Source organism: Mesocricetus auratus, unplaced genomic scaffold (assembly GCF_017639785.1).
Source record: "Mesocricetus auratus isolate SY011 unplaced genomic scaffold, BCM_Maur_2.0 Super-Scaffold_100007, whole genome shotgun sequence".
Lineage (NCBI taxonomy): Eukaryota > Metazoa > Chordata > Mammalia > Rodentia > Cricetidae > Mesocricetus > Mesocricetus auratus.
The window spans coordinates 91,291,577-91,309,276 of record NW_024429191.1 but is presented as its reverse complement, the minus strand read 5'-3'; the positions used below and the strand labels follow the sequence as shown (position 1 = coordinate 91,309,276).

General features: G+C 49.9%; 2 long non-coding RNA genes across 3 annotated transcripts; one reads left to right on the top strand and one right to left on the bottom strand.

Moving 5' to 3' along the window:
• Positions 1-378: 378 nt before the first annotated feature.
• On the bottom strand, positions 379-4,990 carry LOC121141197. Its single transcript, XR_005878085.1, has 2 exons — positions 4,907-4,990; positions 379-887 (listed from the first exon to the last, which is right to left on the bottom strand). It is a non-coding gene; the product is annotated as an uncharacterized LOC121141197 (long non-coding RNA).
• Positions 4,991-5,084: 94 nt separating this feature from the next.
• On the top strand, positions 5,085-17,697 carry LOC110340845. 2 transcript variants are annotated; one of them, XR_005878502.1, is made up of 5 exons: positions 5,085-5,162; positions 6,429-6,537; positions 8,464-8,579; positions 15,155-15,267; positions 17,069-17,697. It is a non-coding gene; the product is annotated as an uncharacterized LOC110340845 (long non-coding RNA). The 2 variants fall into 2 exon arrangements; XR_002382676.2 differs by having other exon boundaries at positions 16,934-17,697.
• The last annotated feature ends 3 nt before the right edge of the window (positions 17,698-17,700 follow it).

Sequence of the window (17,700 nt, the reverse complement as noted above, 5' to 3'; positions counted from 1 at the left end):
CACTCAGATGGCCTGGATGTGGGTGGCACAAGGAACTTCCTTGGAGGAAATGTCCTCTGGGACCAGAACATCCAGAGAGTTTATTGCATTTTTCATTATAAAGGATGCCTAGTGGCTGAGACATTCTGTCTTCTAAAACACTGGGATATCAACACACATTGGGGACAACGTAACAGGACAAAATGATTGACATAAAGAAGAGTCTTATAGAGAACGGGAAATTGCATCTGTGAGGTCCTAATGCCAGTGCATTCCCGCTCAACCCAAACGGATAGACAGTGCTACCCAGTTCACAAGCTTAGTGCAGGAAGGGGTCAGCCTCTGTGAGGTAGGGATTCGCCTGGAAGGCTGCAAGTGAACTCACCTGCTAGGCCAGAATAGGAAAGAAAAGTTTACTAAGGACATCATAAAGGGACTTCCAGCTGGGCAGCCACTTGTGTAGTCTATAGTGTAGAACAGTGGTTTGAGGGATGTCCTCTTAGTTAGGGTGCTCCTGAACAGTTTTCTGGCATGTCATTCACACCACGCAAAGGAGAACGGCTGAGACTGGCCGGCACACAGTCCCGAGAGGACAATGTAAGCTGTTTTCTCATGTCCCTCCCAGCCTTGTCTTTAGCTTTTTCTCAAGAAGATGTAGTGTTGAATCTGGGTGTGGCGGCATAGGCCTGTCATACCAGCATGCAGGAGGCTGAGGCTGGAGGACTCCAAGCCGTAAGCCAGCCTGGGGTACGTAGCAAGACTCTGCCTCAGGCCCCTGTCTTGATGAAACTTTGTGTCCTTGTACCCTTGTCTGTCTTGCTGGTTTTCTTCGGAACACAGAGGCGACGCTGGGGAAACTGCCAGAAAGTGGGTGCAGGTGCCGACTCTGCTGAGGCGTTTGTCACATCCTGTGGTAAGGGAGGGAAGGATTTCGCCTGTGAAACCACACAGAGCTTTTAACCATCTTGGCACCAGCAAAGAAGACATTCCAGAGACACTGTGCCCCACCCTCCCTTGAGCTAGCCGAGCATTGAGGAAACAATGGACCCCAGGGAATTAGAACATCCCAGAGTCTCATGCTGGACTAGGAGAAGGCTGAAGGCTGGTGCGGTCAGAGGGGAGGCTGGTAACCCAGGAAGAGATCTCCCACAGTCTGACAGCCACGCAGGACAGACTGGGGCTGAGAGGATGGGTCAGACATGGACAGGACCAGGACTGCTTAGCCACGCATACCTCTTGCCCTCTATTTAAACCCAAACCTCATGCCAGGACTCTGGAGATGAACTTGGGGAGTGATCACCGGACCACTTGGTTCTTCTCTCCAAGTGGCTGCAAGGAATAACCCTGCCTTTTTTGCTCCTCACTATGACTCTCCTGTTTAATTGGTCTACTGAGGACCAGTGCTGAGGCTAGCTTGTTAGAGCCCAGGTCAGACCCTGAAAGTTTTGTTTGTTGAACCAGTTGCTTAGTTTTTCACACACCAGGGGCCTGCGCTGCTGTCCTCTGCTCCAGGTTAACCCCTGCGTCCCAGCCACTCTTCATCTTCTTGGGGTCCCCCAATCTGGATTGAGACAGCACAGCTGCTGAAAACACTCTCTGCTTTCCGAAACAAACTGCTGCTTGCTTGTGTGTGTGTTGAAGCTCCTTGTATCCTTGATCGTCTCTACCCAATAAGGGGACACACTGTACCAGAAAGCATGTCCGTGGACCCGAATACGAAGACTGATTGATGGGGCATAGGGGGATGGCCCCGCAGGTGAGGGTGATGGCACTGCACACAAAGAAACTGAGTCTGAATCCCCAACTCCAGTGTAGAAAGCCTGGCATGGCTGTGCCTGCCTGTAACCTCAGCACTGGCGGGCAGAGACAAATGGATCCCAAGAGCTCCCTGGCCCCCTAGCCTCACTCAAACTGAGCTTCCAGTTCAGGGAGAGACTCAAGCTGAGAGGGATAAAGGAAGGTACCAGACATCCTGTTCTGGCCTCTCTGTATGCACGTGTGGGTTCGGCACCTGCTCATTCATATGCATGTATCACACATGTACCACACACGTACAACACACACACACACATACACACACACACACACACACACACACACACACACACACACACACACACACACACGGTGATTTCACACCAGAGTGGATAAAGGTTATGGACCTATGCCAGCTGTGGGTGTCTCTGCCCAGCACCCCTTCCGCAGTGCTGGCTATATTCCTGACCTCCAGTCCTGTATTTTTTTTTTGTTTTTTTTTTTGTTTGTTTGTTTGTTTTTACGAGACAGGGTTTCTCTGTTTTGGAGGCTGTCGGTCCAGCCTGGCCTCGAAGTCCTGTATTTGAAGGGACCTGGTTCCTCCTTGTCCACGAGCTAGCAGCTGGGTTTTTTCATACCGGGGTCTATACATCAGCCTTTCTTCCAGGCACCCACCAGCAGCAGGTCCTGGCATTCCATCCCATTCTTCCCCACCACAACCCCCATCAGCAAGGTGAGCTGTGCAAAAGCCTCCTGCCTGGGAAGAGGCTCCAGCTGTTGATGGTAGCTACCGCTGTCCCTGAATGGGAACCACCTGGCAGCAGAGGAACGCTTGGCTTTTCTTTATGGAGGTGGATCAGTTTAGCAGGGAAGTGACAGTTGCCGAATCCTCGGGGTAGCAGAGACGACAATTTACTTTCAAAAAGAGCTAAGAGGTTTGCAGTAGTTAACAGAGCATTCTAAACAACCATGGGTTTTATCCGTGTCCCAGAACCCCCGCCGCACACTGGTGTCACCTAGAAAGCTTTGGAAAAAAAGCCCCGTCTCTCACCAGGCACCGTTAATTGGTTTAGGGTGGGGGCTCCACTTCGGTTTTGAAAGCTCCCGGGCGATTCTCACGTGTAGTCAAGGTTAAGATTAAACCAGTGCTCTTCAGACTTCAGTGAGATCAAAGGCACCTGCGAGGCTGGGTTAAAACTGCAGGTTCCTCTGGGGGGGGGGGGCGCTGAGGCAGAGGGTTTGGGGAAGGAATGCAAGGATTTGCATTTCTAGTGGCTTGGTTGGTGCTGCCTTGCAAGCAGGAGGACCTGAGTCCCTGGCCTAGAATCCCTATAAAATAAATAAATAAGTCAAGCCTAGCAATGGGCGCTGATGGCTCAGTGGGTAAAAGCACTGACCTCAAACCGTTGTGACCTGAGTTCAATCCCGGGTGAAAGATAGAACAGCTTCCACAAAATTGTCCTCTGACCTCTACACTTACACATGTACTCATGTGCACACGCAAAATAATTTGCATTTCTGACATGGTCTGACCTGACCCCTGACCCCCTCCCTACCCTGCTTTAACTACAATGGATAAAGTAGGCATTAGTTGAGAAGGTTCTGCTGTCCCTGTGTCTTAAACACTGCTATGACAATCCTTAGGGATTACAGTGACTCTTGATTCCAGCAAATCTCTTTTCCATAGCATTTCTGCTTTCAAAGGAAGGCTACTTGGGGGTACTCAATATTTCATTTCTCTGCTAGCCTTGCAGGGGCTACCCTGCCTTCTTGGTCTGCTGAGCCTAAGGAGATCTCTGCCTGCCTGAATTTCACAAAAATAACAAGACATGAACACGTGTGTGTATCTATCTGTGTGTGTCTGTGTGTGTGTATCTATCTGTGTATGTGTGTGTCTGTGTAACAAGACTGTATAACAAGAGTCTGTATGACAAGAGTCTCTCTGTACCCCCAATTGAGCAGAACTCTTTGTTTTCTCCTTTCTGAAACAAGTCATCTCCTGGAAAGAAGGCTCCTGGTAGAAGGGATTTGCTTCAATGGACAACCATTCCCCCTCTGCACCCCACAAGTAGGCGAGGACACGCTGCTGGGGCAAGTAGCTGAGCCCTCCTCTCCCAACCTTGAGCACCGAAGGAATGATGTGCTAGGGTACCAGCCGGGCTTTGCTTGAATTACATCCTCAGAAGGCCTCTCTAGCTCTGCCCTCGGAGTTGATTGTGGGATCCCTGCTGCTGCAGGAGAGATGACACTCTAGGAGCCGGTCTGAATTTGCAAACAGACTCTCCAGGTGTCCAGATCCCAGGAGAATGGCAGGTACCCTTCTCATCCCACCCCCCACCAGGAAGCATACAGATCTCAGGTTGCCAGACTCAGACATCTGAGAACTACCGGTGGCCATTTGCACCCCCACCCTCACCTGGATAATGGGTACAGCTCAGTTAAATGTGTCTCCTTTTCTTACTTCCTCCCTTTCCTTGGAGTCCCATATTCCTTCCCCTGACACCCAGGAGTCAGGGACAGCTTGGATGAAGTCCTGTTGAGACCGCCCCCTTTCTCTCTAAGACCTATAAGAGCCTCCCAGTCTGCTTCATGGTTCTGAACTCTCAACACAGGCTATGTTGTCTGTCTGTCTGTCTGTATGTATGTATGTTCAGTCTTTGATGTATTAACTTAGCAACTTCTACAACCACAGATGCTGAGCTGTTATGGGGAGCCCAGCAGAGATGACCACTTAGACACAGTCTATAGCCAGGTTCAGGAAAGTTTTTATCCAGCTGGCAGGCTCTACACTCGAGTACTCGGGACCTAAGTGTAGCATCTAGTGTCTTCTACACAGGGTTTTCAAAGGCAAAAACCATCTCCTGGCATCTCCCTCTTGGCAGAAGCAGACAGTTTTACGGAAGCTACGATGAGTAGTTAGCTGGAGGGGAGGTTTGCACAAGTAGGCAGAAGCTAAAATAAATTAGTTAGGACATCCTGATGTTGGGTTCCTAGAATAGAGTTGGGAAAATTTTCCATGGGATTCTCCATCAAGGAGATCAAATTCTAGTTAATCCTGAAATGGCCTTGGCAAGGAGGAGGGACCTCTACACTGTCTTGCCCTGTCATGGAGCGTCATCAGATAGCATCTCAGACCTACCCTTGAGATGTCACTTCCTTCCCTGTAACCTACCCCTCTGGTGTTTCCATCCATATTTTTTTTAAAGTGCCTTGGTTTACGACTTTCTTTGTTCTGCCACCGTAAAACTTCATGAATGTGTTTCTACATTGGAACATGGAATTTGGGGTGATTCTACATTGGAACATGGAATTTGGGGTGATTCTACATTGGAACATGGAATTTGGGGTGACCTAAACCTGCATGCTCAGGCCATGGCCGCTCACGTTTGACTTCAGCATCAACTGTTCTCTTATTTATTTCCTTGAAGGTGAGGACGGTGTTTTTGTGTCTATGCTCTCTACCTTTCCAACCAACTCTGTGAGTTCTGCTTTCTCTCTTCCTGCTACGATTAACCAAGGTCAGCCTCTAGACTCCTCAAGAGACATCGTAAAGTTCCCCATGACTGGGTGACTGTTCAAAATCCTAGGTGGCATAAGCTTGGGTGAGACAGGGACAAGGAGGTAAGAAACCATGCCCAGGTCATCTGTATTGTCTTTGAGATAAAGGATAGTGGGAAGCTCAGAGAGTGGGGGGAGCCAGGCTGGAGGAAGAACAAGGGATAGGCCTAGGTCAGGGAGGAGGTGGCATGATGTGTCATAGACATCGTAGTACCCAAGAAGTCAGTGGATGACTGGGCCTTTCCACCAGGGCTTGTCAAGCACAGGGAACATTGTTTGTTAGTGGCGGGATGGTAGTGATGGTCCAGATTGCCTCTCTCTCTCCCTGTGCTATCTGGGGGATGACCTTTCCCCATTTCTAATGTAGCATAACCATCATATCGACAGGCGCTCCAGTGAGGCTAAGAGAGAGAGATGCCATCCCATCTTTCACAGAAGCTAAGACACTGCCAATTGCTAGCTGTGTTATTATTTTATGTAACCAGAAAGGGAGAAAAAAAACTACCAAATAAATTACAACATTGATTGCAAAAATGTGTCCAACTCTAGAAAATAGAAAAATATGAAGAAATGGTGTCTTTGAATCAATAATACACAGTAATGATAATAAAATACTAAACTCACTCTTATTTATGACATCCTTTGCCAAACTCTTTACTTCTGTCTCCTCCCAGAGCCCCTTAGGAGCCCTTCATGGAAGGGGATATTATGCCTCAGAAAAATCGAGGCTTAAACATTTGAGTAAATTGGTCTCTCGACTGGGGGCTGGGGGTATTGAACTCAGGATCTTTTGGCTTCTTTAGAGTGAGCTGATAAGCAAGTTGGAACAGAGGAAGGAAGCATCTCCTCTTACTGTAGTTTGTCAGAAATGAAGATGCTCAATAAACAATTGAAGGCAGAGACTGGTCCACACAGGACTCAGGTTTGGTTTCCAGCACTCACATGGCAGGTCACAACCATCTGTAACTCCTGTTCCATGGCATCTGAAACCCTCTTCTGATGACTCCAGGCTCATGTATGTACATGGTACCATACATGCACTCAGGCACACACACACACACACACACACACACACACACACACACACACACTTTTTCTTTTTTAAACTCATTTTTAAAAAATTTTGTTTTATTCAGGGTCCAGGTAGAAGGCTGTGCTGACTTACATTTTTTGTCATGTTGACACAGCCAGGGTCATCTGGGAAGAGGGAATCTTAATGGATAAAACACCTCCATCAGCCTGTAGGTAAGACTGTGGGGGCATTTTCTTGATTAATGATTGATATAGAAGCGTCCAGCCTACTGGCCTTGGTGCCACCTGTGGGCAGGTAGTTCAAGGATGTATAAGAAATCACACTGAGCAAGTCATGAAGAGCCAATAAGCAATGTTCACCCATGGCCTCTGCTTCTGTTCCTGCATCTCGGTTCCTGCCTTGAGTTTCCCAGCTCTGACTTCCCTCAGTGGTGAACTCTTTGTTACCAGGCAGTGTAACTAAAACAAACCCTTTCTTCCTCAGTCTGCTTTTGGTCATATTGTTCTATCACAGCTAAGATATGACCCAAGAATTCCATCTCTCCACACTAACCCAAAAGAAGTAAATACAATGCATACCCACCCAAGTCTACCATGCTGATGTCCGTTGGCATTTTATCGCTAAGAACCCTTGGTTTATCCAGACCCATACATTTCCGTAAGTCTTTCTGGAATTCTCCATGGCAACTCAAACTTGACTCACCTGAAGGAAAACCCTTTATCCCGTCCCGTCTCATGCCCGGAACTCTGGACCTCCCATGTGGGCCACCTGGGAGATTAGGCAGCTTTGTGCTGAGACACGTGGCTGAGAAACTCTAGCTGGCCATGCTAATGCCACATGTTAGCATGTGCACTTCTGCAGCAAGGGGGTGACCGGCCCCTTCTCCCATGCCCAGGACAGCATGGCTGATGTGATCCTCCCGAGTAGGGGGAAGGAAGGGACTCCCAGATCTTGGGGTCTCACCATCACTCGGGCATCTGAGTCTGCTGGACAGCATATTTGTGATGCTGTTTTGACTGCACCATCACAAGGACAACTGGACGCATTTGCATGAGCCTGAGGGAGTGTATTCATTTGCATTGCACTTGGCATCTTATTTGACCTCACAGTTTGAGGGTGTCTCGGTCCACTGTGGTAGAGAAGACATGGCCTTTGGGATCATGGGGCGGAGACTCTTCACAGGGTAGGGGATAGTGAAGCAGAGAGAGCAGTGGGAACAGAGAGCCAAACATCCCTAACTCTTAGCATCTTGCTGAGGACTTTCTGGTGGTCGTTTAGCTGTAGAGCGCCTGTGGGGGAGGGGCAGGGTGCAAGAGACGCTGCAATGAGAGTGAAGCCTCTGTGGTCTGCAAGGACTTCAAGCTATCAGACCGACAATACCATGTGGAAAGAGCTAGGTGGAGGTGTGTGCACACCCATTACCTCTTTAATTTAATCATCTAATTTAAGTGATAGCACATAAAAAGCTAATACTACAAGGTGTGACCCGCCTCGCGCTGACTGAGCAGAGCAGACGGCGCAGGAGAGGAACTTCCTGACGTGACAGCTACTGTCACATACACAAGGCCCGCTGGAGAGAGAGCTCTGATGCACAACATGCAATAGGCCCACCCCCAGTGACCCACCTACCGCCAGCCAGGCCCTACCCCTAAAGTTCCACAGCCTTCAAAACAAAACAAAACAACACCAAGTCTTCAAAATGTCTCCTGGGAGGGCATTCTGCGTTCAAACCACAATAGGAGGAGTCGTTCTTTCATATCCGGAACCTCCAATTGGATGTGGGAGAGCAAGCCACCTGTTCCCTCTCCTCTCCTCTTCCCAGATGCTGACCCTCTGCTTTGCATTTTGGCACCGTAACCACCACAGCTGTCTCTCCAGCGACCCCACCCTTGACCACTCTGGGTGACAGTAGCTCTAACACCAGGAAATTACTGTCCTTTGCCATCTGCTCAACTGCGTGAGCAGATCACACCTTGTGGTATTAGCCTTTTATTGAGATCGCTTAAATTTATATGATTAAGTTAAAGAGGTAATAGGTGTGCGCACCTTCATGGAGCTCTTTCCACGTGGTGTTGTCGGTCTGATAGCTTGAAGTCCTTGCAGACAGAAGCTTCACTCTCATCTTGTGTCTGCTGCAGCTGGCCCCCAGTAGAGGCTCCACAGCTAAATGACTCTCAGAAAGCCCTCTGCAAGACGGAAAGCGTTAAGAACGCTTGGAGCATGCTGGTGATGAATTCCGATGCTGCTGCTTCAGGTACTTCTGCGACACAGTCCTTGCTTCTGTAAATACACGGGAAGGCTCACCTTGTGTCCCATGCACATGGTGGGCACAATGCCCACTTCTGTCAGTTCATTTTAAGAAACTCTGGTTGACTCCCACATCCCCAACCCTTTCTCTGGAACATGCATGCAGCCAGAGCTCTAAGTTGGAGACGGATGAGCAGTCCAAATTCTGCTCTACTGGTGATCTAGCCAAGTCCCCATCATCTCTGAGACTCAAAATCTCTGTGTATGTATGAACACGATTGTGTGTGTGTGTGTGTGTGTGTGTGTGTGTGTGTGTGTGTGCGCGCGCGCGCGCATGCATGTTCATGTATGAGTGGGAATGTGTGCACGCCACATGTCAGAAGTCAACCTCAGGTGTGGGTCCTCATCCTCCACCTGGTTTGAGATGGCGTCTGTTGTACTCGGTTCTTTGCACACGGGGCTAGCTGGCTTGCAGGCTTCTGGAGTCCTCCTGCCATAGCAGCATTGGAGTTGTAGATGTGTAATCCATGCTACTGCGTCCAGCTTTATGCAGGTGATTCGTGCAGCAAGTGCTTTTACACCACCCATCCTCCCCAGCCCTCTTTCTCATGTGCAAAAGGAGAGGAAGGGAGCCCAATCCCGACACGCCCAGCACACCGCATCTTATCTCAGCACAGGGAACCGCATCACCAACAGGGTCCAGGGAGGTTCTTGGGTGTCAGATGTTGTTCACCAGCCAGCGTTTCCTCTACAAGAAAGCTGGGCAGAGGGCGAGCAGGGCTGGAATCAGTCATCAACCACAACACAGCTGTGACGGGGAGGCAGAGCTCCGTGCAGAAGCAATCTCCCTTTAGAATTCCAGGCTGGCCGTGTGTGCCTTGGATAAAGTTCAGGTAATCGTGCCTGCAGCCTGCCTCCTCCCTCCCTTGCTCTCCCCAGCTCTGAGCTGACAGAGTTATAATAATTGGGTGCCTCTGCTTAAGCTCATCAGCTCTGGCTTCCTGAAAGGAACGTGGCAATTAGCAGTCTTCACCCTGTAATAAAGCCTTTAATATCCACTTTCATGGTTCATATTACAGTCATTCAGGCCTGTCCCCTTGCACACGGCCTGTCAGGCAGCAGGGCTGTGGTGCCCACTAGGGAGCTGCCCCCACTGAATGGCTCAGTACACAATGGTTGAAGAGGCCCCAGCAATCCAGGCCAGGCAGCTGGGGAATAGGGCTGGAAATGAGAAGGGATATTTCTGCCCACGGAGGTTCCAGGGGAGCTCATGGGGGAGATGGGCAGGAGGCCGGGGATATGAGGCAGCATTCCTGCCTCTCCTGTGACTCTCCCACCATCCCACCAGCGCTCGGGGTCTTCTTACCATTGACTCACCACTCTAGAGTTCCCCTGCTGGACACTTCAGAAGCACAAGAAGATGGAGGTGGTGCTGGGGTTGGTGGTGGAAAGTTCTGGATGGAGGCTCTGCCTGTGTGTATACACCTGCTGGTTGGTTGCACACTTCCCAGAGGAGATGGCTTTGCTAAACAGCAGGTAGAGGGAGCATGCATGTTGTTGGGAGGGAGGCAGCTCCAACTAGCACCTCTGGACAAGGGGATGAAGGAAGAACAATCCATTCATGTCCATCTATACCACCGCCAACTTCTTGAACACTGTTCTAGGGACAATGTGCGGAGAGGTTTCTCCATGAACCTAATCAGGAGAAGTCAGTGCCCAGTCAGTGAAACCGTGAGTTCTGTGATATTTCAGACATATGATTAGTTTTGTTTGGATAAACAGAGAGGTAAAGAGTGGAGAGAAGGACTCTTGCATTTCTGAACGGCAAGATGTTCTGGTTTTGTTTTGTGTTGCTGTGGAAAAAAAAAACGCCCCCAACTAAGCAACTTTAAGGAAGGGTTTATTCAGCTTACAATTTCATGTTGCAGACCACCATTGCAGGGGTGTCAAGGCAGAAGTAGCTGGTCACATCTCCAGTCAAGAGCAGAGAGAGAGTGAATGCATGTGTGCCAGTTGGCACTCAGCTCTCTCACCTCAACGCAGTCTAAGCTCCCCTGCCTAGAGAATGGTGCCACCCACAGTGGGATCTACCCACATCAATGAACACCATCAAGACAATTCCCCATAGACATGTCCACTACAACCAGATCTAGACAGTCTCTCATTGAGATTCCCCAGGCGACGCTAGATTGTGTCCAGTTGACAACGGAAGGGGTTGCCAGGTCCAGAGATACAAAATAGGAGAAGCAATTGTAGGGGAGAACATGAGGAACATGGTACATGCGTGCGTGCGTGCGTGCGTGCGTGCGTGCGTGTGTGTGTGTGTGTGTGTGTGTGTGTGTGTGTGTGTTTTCTTCTTTTGGTTTTTCAAGACAGGGCTTCTCTGTGTAGCCCCGGCTGTCCTGGAACTCACTTTGTACATCAGGCTGGCCTCAAACTTAGAGATCTGCCTGCCTCTGCCTCGTAAATGCTGGGATTAAAAGTGTCTGTCACCACCAACTGACCTTTTTTAGTAGATAACTATGTCTTGTTGGTGGCTCAATTCACAAATCCTAGAACTCAAAAGAAAGGCTGGACACACTTAAAGGACAGATGTGAGATTTAACTAAACATCTGACTCATAAGGCTTAGAACATGGGACTTGAGGAGGCTCCAGAGCAAGTTTCTACAGGTTACCAGCATGTGAGGGTAGTGAACTGAAGGGGGATGGAGAGAAGCAATAGCGTGTGTGTGGGATAGGACAGCCAGAGATGGGACAAGAAGCCAAGAGCAGATCATTCAGGTTGGAGCGCCACCCTTGCATATGCAGTGTGAATTGCCAATATCAAGTTTCCAGTGTGTGCATTCAATAAAAGGAACAAGGGAGGCAAGTGGAGAAGTCAGTGCCTCTTTTCCTGGAAAAGAGTAAATCAGATATCTCCCACGCAGTAGAGAAAAGGGTTGGGATGTGGTGACCTAGGTGTGTGTCTTGTCTGAGGTGACCAGAATGTGCTAGACCTATGCTGTCACTCCTTTGCATTTGCTTTCTGTTGCTATGACCAAACATTTAAGGCTGAGTACGGTGGAAAGAAGGGAAGATTATTTAGACCACAATTTTGAAGGCTGAAAAGTTAAGATTGGGTATCCATATTGGTCCAGGCTCTGGTGAACCCCTACCACCCCTCTGCTGCCACAGCCGATACTTCCTGATTATATCATGGCTGAGGAAATCATGACAGGAGTGAGTTATAACCATGGTAGGAGTGCCTTTGAGAAGGACAGATCATATGGCCAGATTGGAGGGAGGAGGGAGGTTGCCTTTGTTCATTTACTGGTCCATCCATGCCCACAGCTGATTGACGAGTACCTGCTGTCATTCAGAAGAGTTCCTCCTCGGTTCCCTGCTCTAGGCACCCATCTCCTGTGGAAACATTTTATGATGGTTAATGTCAACTTGACAGGATCTATAATTGCCTGGGAGATAAACCTCTGGTATGTCTACAAATGATTATTAGACTGGCAGAACTATGAGAATGTGTACCATACCGCATGGGCAGCACCATCCCCCATGGGCAGCACCATCCTCTAGGCTGTGGTCTAGAAATGAATAATAAGAAGAGGAAATGAGCTGAGCAGCCTCTACTTTCTATTAGCAGATACAATGTAACTAGTCACCTTCATGACTAACTACAGTCTCAAACTGTGAGCCCCAAACAAACCCTTCCTTAAACTGCTTTTGTCAAATCAATGAGAGAAGCAACTCTTCCCATACACCTACTCACCAATTCCGTAGGCAACCCTCAATATCATTACATTGACACCCGAAACTAACATCACAGGTGACATTTGGTAGGTAAAGACTGTAAAGCTCATAGTAATAAAGGGGTTTTTGGTTTGAGGCTAAGAACAAGGGGTACACCGGAGAGCAGCCTCTCAGACTAGAATTCTCTGATGGTTTTAACTGTCAGTTTGTCACAGCCTACAATCACCTGGGAAGAGTCTCAACTGAGGAATTTTCTGGATCAGGTTGGCCTGTGGGCATGTCCATGGGGTGACTGTTGTTAATTGAGCCAGTCCACTATGGGCAGTGCCATTCTCTAGGCTGACCCTTGCACTGTGCAAGTGTGAGGCAAACTAGCTGGGCCAGCCAAGGTGCCTGTCTTTGCTCTTGACTGTGGATATAATGGTGGGCTTAAACTCCTTCCTCGTGGCTTCCCTGCTGTGATGGACCCTAATGTGGAATTGTTTTAACCTGCAATTGTAAGCCAAATAACCCCTAAGTTGCTTTTTGTCAGGATATTTGTCACATCAAGAGAAACGAAACTAGAACACTCCCAAATACCCCCAGAGCAGCAGAAAGGCAGATAGCTCCCCCACTAGGCTGTCCTGCTTTGGGGACGATGCTGAAGCCGGATCTCTCAGGCTTTCCCATGCTTCTTCCTCCAGCTGGGGACGATGTCCACTCTTCTCACTTCTGTGGTCACTGCTTCCCAGTCCAGCCCTCTACAACCCTGGCTCTCAAGCGGTAACCTGCTCACAGAGGTGGCAGTGAGCTGTGGAATGCAGGGGAGGGGGGCTGAGAAGAGTGGGTTGGTTTCGGGGGGGGAAGCAGAGGGCAAGAGGGAAGGACAAGGCTGTCTCCCCAGACCCCCTGCCAGCTTCTGCCTACCTGCCTAGCCCAGCACCATGGAACCAAAGCACATTAAGGGTAGACAGGCAGGTGCTCAGCGCCTCTAATGTCCCTAATGTGTTCCATTACAACCCTTCCACAATAAGGTAATTATGCGAGGAAATAATAAACGTGTCCGTCTTTCTGGAAATATTTTTACTTCCAGCAAGAGGGAAGCAGCGCCATTGTTTTCTGAGAGCATCTCCGCTCCTGTACATATTAATTAACTGTGCTCCGGCTCCAGCACCTCACGGCACTTGTATTATTCATAAATGTCTCGGGGATGCAGTAACTTATGTACTCCCCTCCTCGGCTTGAAATCGTTTTTTTAATTTCGAGTTCCTTTTTGACTAATTGCACTTGTGGTTTGTGCCTTCTGTGCCAAGGGCTCCACTCCCTAAACTGTACCTCACACACGTTTCCCCCCCCCCTTCCCTCCCATTGGGCTGTTATGAGGGGCTCTGACCTACAAGGTCTTTTTCCGGTCCGAAAAGATGCAAGTTGGGGCTCTGCGTGGGAGGAACATCTTAGAGCTGGCTCCTACCTTTTCTTCCCCTTCCCACCCTCCCTCCTTAGCCCTCCCACAGTGACTCCACCCTCCCCTTCCTCTCTCCACCTAGCATTTTTCTTTACATGAAAAGACTATGATTTCAAGCAGTTTGTGGGGGAAAAAACGACTGATGGGTAGGTACAGAGAGTTCCCATGCACTCCTCACCCCCACCTCAGCTGCCCCTGCTGTGAGTGTCTTGCATTTGTGTGGTATGCGGCAACAGGGCTAGGGTGATGGGCGACTTAGACAAAGCCCACAGTCTGCGTTAGGGTTGCTGTTGCTGTTATACACGCGGTGTCTGGACAAACGTCTGCTGTTCTGTGTTTGCCACCTAGAAACATCTCACTGCCCTGAAAACCCTTTGTTCCCCTCCGTCTATTCATCCTTCTCTCCCCGAGTCCGTGCCCTGACCTTCTAGCAAACAAGGATCTGTTTTCAGTCTCCATAGTCTTGCCTTCTCTAGAATGTTCTATAGTAGGAGTCAGATGGTGTGTGCCCTGCTCAGATCTCCTTGCATGTTTTTGGATTCAGGACTTAGTTCTTTTGTGTATGCAAGCTGCCCCACGACCAGGCTGTGAACTCCTCAGAGATACGGACCATGCCATCCCATGAACTTTTCCTGGCTCTGTCTGGAAATAGGCCACTGTGTACTGAGATGCCAGCGGTAAAGGCAAGGGCGGGTAGAGACCCCAATCCTCTCTGGTTGGTTTAACAAGGTGGTTTATAAGATCTGAGACTCTGAGGACAAACCCCCTGACCCCTAGGCTCTTAGCAGGTCTCTCTGTGCAGCAATTGCCAGCCCCAAGAGGGTGGTGGCAGGGCTGTCTTGCCTTCCCAGTGTCTGCTCTCATCTCAACGAGCCTGAGGTCCAAGGGGGGACGAGTAGTGGCATAGTGACATAGCACTTCCCAAAGAGACAGGGTGTGACATCTCTGGCCTGCAGGGAAGCCAGGGGGTTGATCATTGCAACCTAGCTTTCCCATGCGCAGCCCTATGGAGCTGGCCACTCTCTGCTCTGCATGGGTGAACCCAGGCGGCCCAGCCCTCCCTCACCCTTGCCCTGACCACTGCCTGGAAAGTCTGGAAAATGTGAGCTCCCTCACTGAGTCAGACCTTTGCTCTAGGATCCTGGACAGCAAAGAGAAAGCCAGAAGCAATGCATTCCCCATACTTAGCTGAGATTTCAGTCAAAGATGTGTCCAGTGGAGAATGTGAGACAAGAAGGCACCTGGCCATGGACTGGGCGTCCTGATTTCCTCTCCTGGAAGATCCTTCTGCTGCGTAACCTCTAGCCACCACGCAGAAAATGCTCCGTCAAGACTTTCTGACAAGCATGAATCTTTTACTCTCTCTAGTCTTATTGCTCTGTTTGCTTTGGGACAGAAATGCGGTTGCAGTTGACAACGGGCCGGAGAGCCAAGACATTCACATTTGCTGATGCAGGGGAAGCCGCTACACCAAGCATATCTGTGACACTCTGAGAGCCAGATGCCCAGGTGGGAGCCTTCTAGGGCAGTTCTCTAGCTACCCTGATACTTTGTTACTCCTCCTGTGTCAACATGGTTGGCTACAGTGCTGATTTAAAGCCGGGAAGAGGATTCTACCCCTATCCACTCAGGGCACAGATCCAAGGGACCAGTGCTCTGTAGGATGCAAAGCCCTCCCAGGGCAGCCTCTTCTCCAAGGCTCCGGTTTTCAGTTGCCATCTTTAGTTGTGCATAAGGAGTTCAGTTCTGAATAGTGGGCAGATGGGGGTGGATGCGAAGGCTTTGAACTTGGGGGGGGATCTCTTGGCCAGTGTCCCCAGAAGGGTCCACATCGAGGGACACAAGCCAGGGCAAACACAGTTCTTCTATACCAGGGGCACATAATGGTACCCTCCTTCTTCTTGGCCTGGGATGTCTGACTGTAGCTCATGGAGACTGGGATTACAAATGGGAAGGCTCCTTCAGGGACAGCACGCCTCTGGCCCAGCAACAGTGCAGCTGGGAGGAAAGACAGGTACCCCACCCCCAGCCCCCCAACACTGCTGTGCGCAACTCTGGCTGTGCTGTCGAAGCCGGCTCCAGCTGGTGCCCTCCTCTCTGGGCCTCCAGCCAGTCTCGCTGGTATCTCTGCGAGTCTGGAAAGGCGTGGGTGAAGGCTTGAGAATAGGAGGAAACTGAATAGCCCTCCTCAGAGCCCTCACTGCTAGCTACCCCAGCTCACTGGCAAGGTGAGGCCAGAGGCGTTTCCTCACTTGGATCCCGTTGGCCTCCAGTTCCAATCTGAGTGCTCTGCTTTTCTCGTTGTGAGTAGAAGTCACTCACGATCTTGGGGGCAGGTAGGCAAGTCCCTCGGGAATGAGCAGCAGCAGGCTGGGCAGCGGTCTGACTCGTCTGTCCTTGTCTGGTCTTCCGAGTCTTGCCTCTCAGCTTTGATGCTCTGAGTGCAAACTTCACACAGCCACATACGGGCTTTACGGGTGTCAGGCCATTTGGACACCTCAAGCTTCAGTCTTCGAATCTGCAAAGTGGGGTCAGCCAGCCAGCCTTGGGACCCTGGTCATGACCTTGACCTGACAGGTTGCTAGGCGAATGGGAGTGCCCGGAATCCAGCAGTGTCCTGCTGCCCTGGTCACTCTGGTTCCCAGGATGAGAGAACCCAGCCTCTTTGTCTTTTCAACCAGCTGGTGCGAGCTTCCTACCCCATCGCCCCCCTCTTTCCTTCTGCCTCTCTCCTTGCTCAGTATCGCCAGCTTTTGTGCACTTCAGAGTGGTGGAGGTCTGCAGCCAGTGTCATATTTTCATTCCATAAATACTTGACGGGTGGCTATTCCACCGGAAGGCTGTGTACTAGGCACGGGGCTTAGACCCAGGAGAAAGACAGGCGTGCATCTTACTCATGTCAAAATGATAGTCTGGTGGGGAAAGCTGGTGTTGAACAAGTGATTTCCAAAGCAAACAAAGGTTACCACCACCCAGCATGGGGCAGTAGGGCTGGCCAAAATAACCAGGAAATGGGAGCCCACCAAACAGAAGGCATGAGCCAGAGGAAGAGGGTGGGGGAGGGGTGCTGTCACAAATCCACAGTCGGCACCACCAGAAGCTGGAGGGGATGAGAACTATCTTCCTAGGGCTGGTGGACAGACACATCCCCCAAACAAGTTGCTCTGTTTTACAGAAGCAATTCCAAAGGCTGCCTTTTGGAGTCATGGAGTATGAGATCTGATGTCACCTTGCTGTTCTGTGACACTGAAGCGGTGACTCCACAAAAAGGAGGCCAGTGACATTTCTTCTTTTGTTTTCCTATCAAAAGAGAGCTATGTGGATAATCCAAGAAGAATTTCAAGCCATTAAAATATATATCCGAAAGGGAGAGGCCAAAACACAACCTGCTTTGACCTTGGCTCAACTTTATCAGCAGATCCGAGGGGTGGCCGTCCACTCTGTGCGCAATGCTTAAACTGCGTGCGATGTTTAAAGCGGCTCCCGGTCGCCTAGGATATGTTCAGAACTCTTGGGCGATAAACAACTCCTTCCGCGAAGCCAGAAGTCATCAGGTCAGGAACAGCTGCAGCCCATCGGAGGCTCTCTCTGTCAGATTGTTCCTGGAAATGAAAAAAGGATGTCAAAGTCAAGAATTGTAGAATAAACTGCTGACTCCCCGCCTGCCCCTCAGGGACAATTGCTGGTTTGAGAAACCCATGTTTAGAGTGTGAAGCAAGCTATTCGATATGCAGTTTCCAGGAGAATAGTAAATAGACGTCGTAAGATGGAAGAGGCAGAATGCCCGTCTTTACTCACGGACTAGTAATAACGACGGCCAACAGGTTGGCACAGTGCCACATAAAATCCCATCGGGGGATGGGGCAGGATCTGTTCAATTGTTACATCCTGTATTTGTTTGATTTCCTGGTGCCATGATAAAACACTGATCAAAAGCAACTT